General features: G+C 44.1%; 1 long non-coding RNA gene across 1 annotated transcript; it reads right to left on the bottom strand.

Moving 5' to 3' along the window:
- Nucleotides 1–7,744: 7,744 nt before the first annotated feature.
- On the bottom strand, nt 7,745–11,246 carry LOC123139080 (uncharacterized). Its single transcript, XR_006469433.1, has 4 exons — nt 10,624–11,246; nt 10,327–10,542; nt 9,548–9,703; nt 7,745–9,431 (listed from the first exon to the last, which is right to left on the bottom strand). It is a non-coding gene; the product is annotated as an uncharacterized lncRNA (long non-coding RNA).
- Nucleotides 11,247–11,574: the final 328 nt, after the last annotated feature.

An 11,574-nucleotide genomic window follows, 5' to 3' on the forward strand; every position in this document is an offset into this window, starting at 1 on the left:
TGCATGATCCCGTGACTAACTACTTAGTCACATTGAGCTCATTATGATGATGCATTACCGAGTGGGCCCAGAGATACCTCTCTGTCACACGGAGTGACAAATCCCAATCTCGATTCGTGCCAACCCAACAGACACTTTCGGAGATACCCGTAGTGCACCTTTATAGCCACCCAGTTACGTTGTGACATTTGGCACACCCAAAGCATTCCTACGGTATCCGGGAGTTGCACAATCTCATGGTCTAAGGAAATGATACTTGACATTAGAAAAGGTTTTAGCAAACGAACTACACGATCTTGTGCTATGCTTAGGATTGGGTCTTGTCCATCACATCATTCTCCTAATGATGTGATCCTGTTATCAATGGCATCGAATGTCCATGGTCAGGAAACCATAACCATCTATTGATCAACGAGCTAGTCAACTAGAGGCTCACTAGGGACATGTTGTGGTCTATGTATTCACACATGTATTACAATTTCCAGTTAGTACAATTATAGGACGAACAATAGAAAATTATCATGAACAAGGAAATATAATAATAACCATTTTATTATTGCCTCTAGGGCATATTTCCAACACAACCTCTCAACATATTTAACATAATTATACCACATGATAATTCCTCAAAGTGCAGCAAAGAACCACTCCAAAGTTTCTATTATACTGGAGAAAGTAGGATGAAATCGCGTAGGTAGCAACCATCTCAAAGTTGTGTTTCCAATCAATCTATTGACCCCCCCCCAAAGTGTCACAAATAGCCCTAGAGATCGTACTATGACAACACCATATGATACATATCATTCAACCTTTATGTTAAGAGTACCCCAATGTCACCTGGGTATCCGCAAGTTAATTATTAGACATGCATCAAGTAATCTCAAATTCAAAGTATTCAATCCAACATAAAGAAACTTCAAAGAGCAAGACTCGATTCACCACAAAAAGGATAGAGGGAGATGAACATCATAAGATCCAACTTTATTAATAAAGCTCATGATACAATAAAAATCGAATCCATCAGGAACATGAGAGAGCGAAATACATAGCTACTAGTACATACCCTCAACCCCAAGGATGAACTACTCACACATTACCATGAGAACGGAGGAGAAGTTGGTGGTGACGGTGATGACAGAGATGTCCCCGGTGGCATCGAATGAGAGGGCAGGGGAAGGCTCCCCTTCTTCTTCTTCCTTGGCCCTTCGAGGAGAGAGGGAGTTCTCCCTAGATTGGATCTCTCTTCTGTATTCTCTTTCTCGCGTATGTTTTCTGGCCTTTCACTGTTTCTTTTATAGCAGGAGATCCCTAACTCCGATCGGGCTGAAATTTTTAGGGAATTTTTCTCCGGAAATTATCTTCCTTGCGGCGAAATAAGAGCACAAACCAACTTAAAGTGTGGCCCACAAGCTCAAGGGGTGCGACCAGGGGATGGGTCGTGCCCCTAGGGCTTGTGGGGCCCTCCGGGCACCATCTTGCATTGATTCTTTTTCCCAAAAATCACATATATTGCATACAATTTCATTGTAAAATTTCATCATGTTTGGACCTTCCTATATATGGTTTTCCCGCGAAACAAAAAATGCAAAAAAAAAACTAACAATGGGCACTAGATTAATAAGTTAGTCCATAAAAATAATATAAAAGTGCACCAAAACCATATATAATTGATGTAAATAAAGCACGAATATTTCATAAATTATAAATGCATTGGAGATGTATCAGCATCCCAAGTGTAAATGATAAAATAAATAATTTACGAAGTGTGAATTCTAGAATAGAACAAACCTTTAATCAGATAGGTAATGATAATTCTAATAACAAGTAAGACCATTCCATAACTTCAACGTATCATAAAGTGGTAATGAAGTATCTCACGAATCTTTCAAAATTATATTGCAAACGTAAACCAACTAAAGAAGTATGCATGACAACTAGGTGTCCCAATTTGAAGGTTTCAATAGGAAATTTTGAGATGCATACACAAGAACCAGTATGGCTTCATCAAAACAAAGACAATTCAGGATTGCCTTGCTTGGAGCTTTGAATATATTCATCAATACAATCAAACCAAAAGACCTATAATATTGTTGAAATTGGACTTATGAGAAGGCATTTGACTCCATTGGACATGAGGCTATAGTCAGGATTTTGGAAGCTAAGAGCTTTCCTGCTAAGTGGATCTCTTGGGTGAAGGAGTTACTCTCCTCTGGTACATCATCTGTTTTGCTCAATGGTGTACCTGGCAGACACTTTAAGTGCAAATGTGGGGTCAGACAAGGAGACCCTTTATCTGCTCTGCTTTTTTTCACAACTGCTGATTTGTTGCAATATGCTCATTGATATGGTTCAAAAGGGCTCTCTTACTCTGCCTATCCCACCGCATGGCCCTGATTTTCCAGTTGTTCAATATGCAGGTGATACCATACTGTTTATTTCAGCTGAAAGATCACAACTTTGGCCCTTGAGGAAGCTCTGATTGTTTTCTCCCAGTCAAATGGCTGAAAAACAATTTTCAGAAATCTTCAATGATACCAATTAATGTGGATAGCTCTGAGACCTCTGATTTGGTAGACCTACTTGGATGCAAATTAGGGACAATGCCCTTCACTTACCTAGGTCTTCCTCTAGGGACCACTAGACCAAAGATCATTGACCTTATGCCACTAGTGGACTGCATGGAGAGAAGGCTCATGGCTAGCTCTTGGTTCTTGCCTCGGGGTGGAAGATTACAACTTCTAAACTCGGTCATATCTTCAATGCCAAAAAAAATTCCTACGCAGTCTGCAAATTCCACCAAGGATTAACAAGCAATTGGAAAGGATTCAAAGATAGCGCTTGTGGAGGAAGTATGAGAAATAAAATGTCCATTCATTAGCAGCTTGGCCACTTGTGTGCAGACCTAAGAACAAGGGTGGCTTGGGAATCTGAAACCTGAGTGTTCAGAATGAGGCTTTGCTGATCAAGCACCTACACAAGTTTTATAATAAGGAAGATGTGACCTGGGTACACCTTATATAGAATACATATTACTATGGTAGGGTTCCCCATGATACTGCATTATGTGGCTCATTCTGGTGGAGGGATGTATAGCCATTGCTGCTGGTTGGCAGGCTGGCAGCCAGCTAGAGGCCGACGACTTTCCAATGGAGGACGCGGTGGAGGACGAGCCGATGACACCCTCCTCATCGATGCCACCCTCAGCGGTGCATTCCACCATGATCATCGGTGAGGCCCGTGCCCATTACATAGACATGGTGCGGGAGGAGCATTTTCGGAAGGCGTAGGCTAACACCACCTACAACCTCCAGCTCCTCCAGGAGCATCAGCAGGCGGAGAAGCGGCTCAACGCCGACACGTCTGTGGGCACCGCCGATAGCGAGGAAGAGTAGTGCACGGTAGGTCGCCGCCGCTCGTTTCCCAAGAAGGTCACCGCTCCTTCCCTCCCGTTGAAGCCAAGCTTGGTGAGCTGAACATCTTCGGTCGATTTGCCGCTTGGCGGCGATGTGGAGGCGGACAACTTCACTTCCCGGGGCTTCGCAGGCGGTGGTTACGGAGGCAGAGCTGAAGAACGCCGAGGTGGAACTGGAGAAGGCGAAGCTTCAATTGTCGGGGCTCATGTCCGAACACGGGGAACGGGCATCGACGATCATTTAGAGTAGTTAAATTAATTTCACCTTCAGAGTCGGATGAGCACCACTTTTTGTTAAAGTATGTCCAAAATGTAATGAATTCCAACATATTTATATGAAATTCGTCTTGTTTACATGAATACCATCATATTTAGAGACTTAGGGCCTGTTCGGTAGCCCTCCGTGCCCAAAAATCCGCAACTCTTGCGCCGGAAATCTAGCGTCAGCTTCTCTCGAGGGATCCCGGAGCGAGCGATCCGTTCGGCGTGGTGGCTTCTCGCTCGCGCGAGGGAGCGAGCTGGAGCCCATAAAATTGCCCCCATGTGGCCCATCTGAAGCAGGCTGTCAATGCAAAACACTGTGGAAATATGGACTGGGCCATAGGCCTGGTCGGGTGTAGCTAGTCGGGAGATGGCAGCGACTGGAAAACGAGGGACGCTCGATTGAACCGGTATCAGCGATTTCACTTCGCGGTGGCACCCTCGGTGTAATATTTCACAACTCCCACTTCTCAGTTTTGGTGGAGCTCCAGATTTCCAACTCCACAACTCCAGCAAATTTGCACCTAGCAAATCGCCAGCTTCTCTCCCGTAACTCCAGGAGTTGGAGCGTTCGGCTGGACTCCTCGCCTGGAGTTGAGGAGTTGAGAAGCTGGAGGGCTACCGAACACGTCCTTGCACTCACCGTGGCTAGCCCACACGAAGAGATCCTCTGCTGCGCGCATTCTGCGCTCCAAGCGCCAGTCGTCGGTAACGTGTAGTTGTAGCCTCTTCTTTTCCCCGCTTGCTATCTTTTTTTTTTTGAATGTTGGCAAAGCTTGCCAAATTCATTGATCAGGAGAGGGTAACACAGTACAGGAGAAAAAAAAAACAAAAAAAACCCAAGCGGGTCAGATGCTAGCCAGGAGAGCCTAGCGCAAAAGATAAGAGGGACAAGTTCTAGCCCGGATCGAAAGGGATGCCAGCGCCTGCCAAGTTCCACAGTTTAATCTCATCCCTGATGATCCTCCGAAGATCCCCTACGTCCATACATGCCCGCTGGAATACCCTGCGGTTGCGCTCTTTCCATAGTTCCCAGGTGATCAGGTGGATCAAGGAGAGTAGGCCCTTCTTCTTATTCTTCTCTGAGACATCATAGCATCGTTGCATCCAGCTTGCAAATTTGGTGTCCCCTGTCCAAGTGGCAGGGCAGAGCGCGGGCATGTTTGCCATCGAAGCTACCCAGCCCCATATCTCCTTGGACCAAAGGCACTCAAAGAGCAGGTGGGACGGAGTCTCCAGGTTCCTCACGCAGAGAGGGCAAAAATAATCATTCTCCCATCCACGGCGGAGCAACGCGTCCGCCGTCAATATCCTGCCTAGCATGACCATCCAGATGAAGAAGCCACGGCCGCTTGCTATCTTAGGCATGCGGGCGAGAGAGATCCCAGCCACGGCCGCAGCTAGCATGCGTTGCAGAGTAAGATGCAGTACAGTATACGACGTACTCCTACTGTCTACTACTACTGCCTACTGGCGCAGTGGCGCATGCAGTGTAGTCTGACTCTGTGGTGCAACCCGGCCGGCCAAATAGACAACGGATCATGGGCGAGCAGAGCTAGGTACGGCACGTGGGGCGTGAACATGGACCAGACGGATCGGCTCCCACCATATACTAGCTGTTTTTCTTTTTGGATGGAGGAGAGATGCAGGTCCGTGACAAATGACAATAGCTCACAGCTCACAGCTCCATGACGGCAGGCAGGCAGGCAGGCAGAGCCGGCCATGGCATGGGAGATGGGACGGCGCAGTGCAGGCCGTCCACGTCCACCAGCAACAGCGCAGTGATACGTGTACTGTACTATCAAAAGCCGCGTCCACCAGTAGTAGCTCTCAAAAGACACTTCATGCATGCATGGGCTCCGCTCTCATGCTCTTGTGTACGCCCCGACGACGTTAACCGAAGCAAGTGCATATAAGATACTCCCTCTTGTCTTTTTAGTTCGCATATAAAAATTGTTTGAAGTCAAACTTTGTAAAGTTTGACCATATTTATATGAAAAAATATCAACATCTACAATGCTAAAGTTATACATATGGAAATTTAAGTCACAACGCATTAATGATAACTAGTAAACATGCCCGTGCGTTGCAACGGGTGAAAAAATATCACGTAATAGACATTTCTTATCTGAGACATTATCTGCTGTTTTGATATGATTTTGATTCTGAATCACCGATTGTTATTGCGGTACTGCTGACGCACACCACCATGACCACGGTCGGGCAGGAGCAGGATGGTGCCGCCCGACAGCGAGAAGGCTATGTCTAAAAATTAAGTCTATTTAAAAAAGCCGATGTATATCACCATCAAGTGTGGAGCGGATGAGATACAAATTAAGCCCCTACATACACGTGTTTTGATAAGGACAAAAAATGAGAAATGTCACATCTGTGTCGTGACAAGTGGCAACATTCCTCTTCTTTTTTGCCTCTCCTTTTATCAACATGTGGATCACAGATCCATCCGCTTTGTTCTGCTGAGACATGCCGTTGGGGAGTTAGGTGAAGGTCTACACCACCGCCGCCATGGCTGGGTTTCCGATGTTCCATATAAATTTAAAAGGAAAATACAAAATGCTGTAGTTGAAGCAAATTATGTCTATAGTAATACGAAACTCGAATAACCATTGTTGATGTTAACATTAAGGCCAATTCAATATCAACAAAGTGAATCTAGATCAAAGCAAGCGGGAGCAAATATAATACTCCCTCCGTCCCAAAATTCTTGTCTTACATTTGTCGAAATACGAATGTATCGAGTCACTTCTTAGTATTAGATACATCCGTACCAAGACAAATCTAAGACAAGAATTTTGGGATGGAGGGAGTACCAAAATTGAACCAGCCAGTCAGGTGTAATCAAGTAATTCATGTCATAAGAGTTTGCAATGGAGGAAGCAAGTTACGATTATGCATGTTTTACCCCCAGCACGCACTATCCTGCAGGGCTAAACGCGACCAACACGTGTTCTGGTCAGCCCCACCACTGAAACGGCATATTTTGTTTTCTTTCCATTCCCTTAACTTATCTTCTGGACTCTTCTAGCTGCCTCAGTTCGACCTCCATGAAGCGTTTCCCACAAAGTGAGACCGTGAGATGCCAGTCCGCCATCCGAGGCCATCGTCGTCGCTGGCGGCAAGTAGGGATCCTTTGCGGTTAGCACGGCCCGCGTCTGGCGCGTCCAAGCCCGGGCCTAAGTTGTGGCAGCTGCTCCCATGCCTATGTTCCCCTCTGTTCGAGCTCAGAGATGATTCACTGGTGAGATGCGGTCTGCCGTCTGAGGTCGTTGCTGTGGCCGGCGGCAAGGCGAGAGCTATTGCGGATAGCACCGCTTGCGTCGGGGGCGCCAAAGCCCGATCCTAAGTTGTGGCAGCTGCTCCATGTCGCTGTTCCCCTCCGAACAGCGTCGCGTGCTGCTCCATGCCGCCGTTCCCCGCCGAACAGCATCGCGTACGGGGGCGGTCAGTTGGTACCCCAAGATACAGCACAAGCTCGTGCAAACTCACTTGAAGTTTGGAGCTCGATGCAAGCTCAAAGGGAGAGGTGAGTGCTACCCCCATATACTACTTCATGTACGTGTAATTTTCCTTTCCTGTAGCTCAAAGTAATGGAAACAGAGTGCACATATGCGTGTACTCTAGTTTGATGTGCAGCTTCACCTTTCCATTCTTAGTTTTCAATCTGGAAAACTAAATCATGAAGGAATAACCAGCAACTAATTTGTATTCATATATATCTTTATTTGAGCATAAAACTGTTGCTCGACTTCTGAAAAATCCATATACCATGTCAATGTTACTACACCACACCCTGAACCATGAGTATATATAAGCAAAAAAAATCTAAAGAAATATGAGTTACACGTTCAGTTGTCATCACTAAATAAAATTATTGGCATGAAGGATATGTCAAAGTCCGAGGATCACAACGAATGAAGCTATTGGTATCCTTCAAACCATGCCATGTTACAATCTCTGATGAAAATAATTATACACTACCTTGACACATCTTCAATGAAAAAAATCAAGTAATAAAAGCGTGCAAGAATATTAAAGTACATATGTGCCAAAAGTTCTAAATTAATGTCTTATCAACATATATTATTCATGAACTGAGAATCACAAATGACGGCAAGCACAATTAAGTAGCAAAAGGTGCTTATTTAGGCTTCAAAGTTAAAGCCAGAAAGAAGTAACCTGTCAATGTCTGTTATGAACTGAGGGCACCAATCAAATCTGATTCTATTCTAACCTAAATACTACATGAGTACACATAGTAAAGAAATTCTAAAGCCGCTTGACTTGAAGTAGCCTCTGCAAGCTTGTCAGTGTGGATTGCACACAGAAAATGCCATGCTCTACTTGTCCAGTAATTAACCATCTGCTTGACAAGACAAAAGGATCTGATAATTGTATTAGGTTAGTATTACTATAGCACAAATTGAATCAAATGGTCCCTAGTGCTGCACATCCAAACTACACTGGTTAATTGTAGCCTATGATTAATTGATAGATTGATCGATAAAGCAATTCAATTACAGTCCGTGAGTGGTCTAAGGGAATTGTGGTAGCCTGTTAGTTGGGCCTTGGAACTGTTCTCCTCAGAGCTGAGTTGCGCCCCCATGGCGGCGAATAGGCCTTCCACACGCTTGCACACCACACTGCCATCCAACAACAAGTGGTGCAGTAGATGCATGTGAGATCTGCACACGCACACGCGTCTGCTGGGTCCAGTGCCAAAGACGTTCTAATCTGCCAGCTAATCTACAACGAAATTCTAGAATCAACCAAGAATTCTACCCTGCGCTCGAATCTGTTGTTAACCAAAAGATGTCTACCTAATATACTAATCCCAAATCCAAAGGATTTTTTAACAAATAAGAGGTATACTTAATGCAACACCAGGAAGAACGATATTGTTGCACCTTGAGGGCATGCTTCATGGAAATCAATTTCTACATCAGCAAGGGACAAACGCATTGAACGACATCACTTTGATATAGAATAATGAAGAGCGAACATGAGACAACTAAACAATAAAACATGAACTTATGTTTATTTGGCATGCAAGAATTGAAGCATACATGATAAAGATGAAAAATCAGTAAAGATGTATCTATAGAACCTCTGAGCAGCAATACATATACTTTACACCGCTGATGTTCTATAGCTAGGCTCCAGTTTAACCAAATATCACTACCAAAGAAATGGAAATAAATAGTTCACAACCTTGAGCTCAGTAAAAAAAATCCTAGAGCATGAATGCGCAATCGTCCTCTGAAGGAGAGCCGCAATGACTTGCAATATTTTTTCCCTTTTAGTTTCCATAAGAGCTTATTCAATTTTTTATCCAAATTGATCTGCCTAAATAGTCAAGCTGATACTTAGAAGGCACAAAGTTGAAAGACAGTTGCAGAACCTACCATTGCATTTGACTAAGAAATTCACAGAATTTTAAGATGAGACAGAAACAACAACGTTATATAACCAAGGAGCACCAGTCAAATCATGCATCGTGTAGTTCTTAATGGAAACAAAACTGTATATAATAACTTCAGTTATCTATCTTCAGGATGAAAATCATGGGAAAGAAGTGAACCAGAATCAATAAGTTCAGTGAGAATCTGCTACTCATGATCGCTGTCAATATACATGTGAACACTTCTGTAGATTTCTTCAAGGTCAATCATTTTCTTTAAGACAAGCTCTTTCATTTTGCTACTTTCGAATGCTTCAGTCTCTTGACCTCAACCTCTACCTAAACAACGGGGGGAAGGAATTTCACATGACAATTAGTATAATTTAAAGAAATTAGCTTGATGAAAATACAAAGAAAATAATTAAATAAATAGACAATCAAGAATCAACTGTAACCTTCTTAATAAGGTCATGTGAAAGGCATCCTTGAGGCATCACTGTATTTTGTGAGACTGAAATCAAAGAAGTAACATGATCAAAGCATTTCTGTTCATCTAATGGTGTGTCCGTTAGACTCCATAACTCAATGAGTGTGCCTCCAAGATCATGTAGCTGCAATAGATAATGCAAATTTCAACAGTGTGGATCTTTGATACAAAGAAATATGGAACAATATTTAGCAGAAGTTGAAAGGTAAGCATGCTAAAGTGCACAGGTCAGTAAACCATACACTGGTCAGGAATAAAACTGAATTAGGATGGCAAACATGTCATGTATAGTGTATGTAAATCATAATGGAATGGCATAAACCAAATAAATCGAACTACAAAAGGTTTAGAAACATTCATGATATGCTTTGCTAAGCTGAATCGCATTATAAAAAGTCTCAAATTCGATGACTGCCTTATTGGAGGTTAAATAGTAAAACAATATACGCCAAGGTGAAAGCATTGAAGTAAGATAGATGCATGCTCCTGCTTTTATTAAATGTACAGGTACATTGAATCATAAGAGTTAAAGAGTGACAAGCAAGACAGCATATTCGACAGTTCAGAAAAATAGATCATGATATGATTTGCTAAGCTGAATCATATTATCAGGCAACTACTCAAACACAATGACAGGCCCATACTGGAGGTCAACAATAAAACATATAGACTAAGGTGAATACGTTAAAGATACACACAGACCCATACTTTTGTTAAATGACTAACATGAACAGCAAACACCAGGACCTTCCGGAGCCTCTGTTTCTTTTCTTGATTTAGTGCATGAACTTTTCCTGCAAGCCTATCAAGTGTGCTATCACTTACACTCATGGATTTGATTCTTTCCAATTCAACAAAGCTGGGATGAACTTCATATAATGTCTTCTTAAGATCAAGAGACATCATGTTGCACATTTCATTAATACACTTGATCTGACCATCAATCTTTTGCAGTATGAGATTCTGAAAACACATCAGGAGAAACAATTTAAGCGTTAGAGTTGAAAGATTAAGGAAATGATAGGCTTATACCAGGTGCCTAACCTTTTCTGTCTGGAGCTCATCACTGTCCCTTTCTCCCTCACCTCCCTATCTCCTTTCTGCCCAGGAGCCGCCATGGATTTCTGTCCAGGAGCCGCCATGGAGCCGAGCGGGAAGCGCGCTCCGGCCTTCCTCCGCGTCACCGGCGATCCCCCTCCCCCTCCCAAAAATCGCCACGTACGGATCCGGGCCCTGCAAGCTCCGTCCGCTGCATAGTGAGAGCTTGGGAGCATGGAGGAGAGGGGGATCTGAGGCTTAACGGTGGTTCCTGGTGCTGTGCTCACCGGCGCCGACCAGCGGGCGTCGCGGCACCGGATCGAGCATCGCCGGGGTCGGTCGCCTCCTGGCGGCTCGGATAGAGAGGTGAGGGAGAGCCCGCCACGGGGCTGGCTGGAGGTGGCCGCGGCGGCGCGGGGCGGGGCGGGCCGACGCGCGGCGGCGGCGTGGGGCAGGAGGTGGCAGCAGGCTAGGCTCGAGATGGGATCGAGGAGGCTGGGCTATTTTTTTTCTTTTCTCTCCTCCATACCGGTTCGGGCTGACTTATGCCGAGGACTGCGGGTTAATTTTTATAAACCAAGGGGCTTTTATGCAAAATCGCGCGCGACGACGTACGACAGAAACCCAATTCTCTTTATATATTATATATATATATATATATATATAGGTAAAGATAAAGATAAAGATGATTTCACATTGTGAATGTTCGTATCTTTTTGTGTAAAATTGATCAAACTTTATGAGGTTTGACTTCAGACAAATCTTATATGCAAACTGAAAAGGACCGGAAGAAGTATAACAACTTGCATGCTGGGAGGAGCCACCTGCTCAAGTGCTTATGTTGTACTTGGTCCGAACTTATCATCATATCCATAACAGCAAGTGCCCTTATGTTTTTTTTGCGAGTTAAGTGCCCTTATTTTAATGCCAGCGTGCCATTTGAGGAGAGTGTACGGC

This window comes from Triticum aestivum, chromosome 6B (genome assembly GCF_018294505.1).
Source record: "Triticum aestivum cultivar Chinese Spring chromosome 6B, IWGSC CS RefSeq v2.1, whole genome shotgun sequence".
NCBI classification, from domain to species: Eukaryota; Viridiplantae; Streptophyta; class Magnoliopsida; order Poales; family Poaceae; genus Triticum; species Triticum aestivum.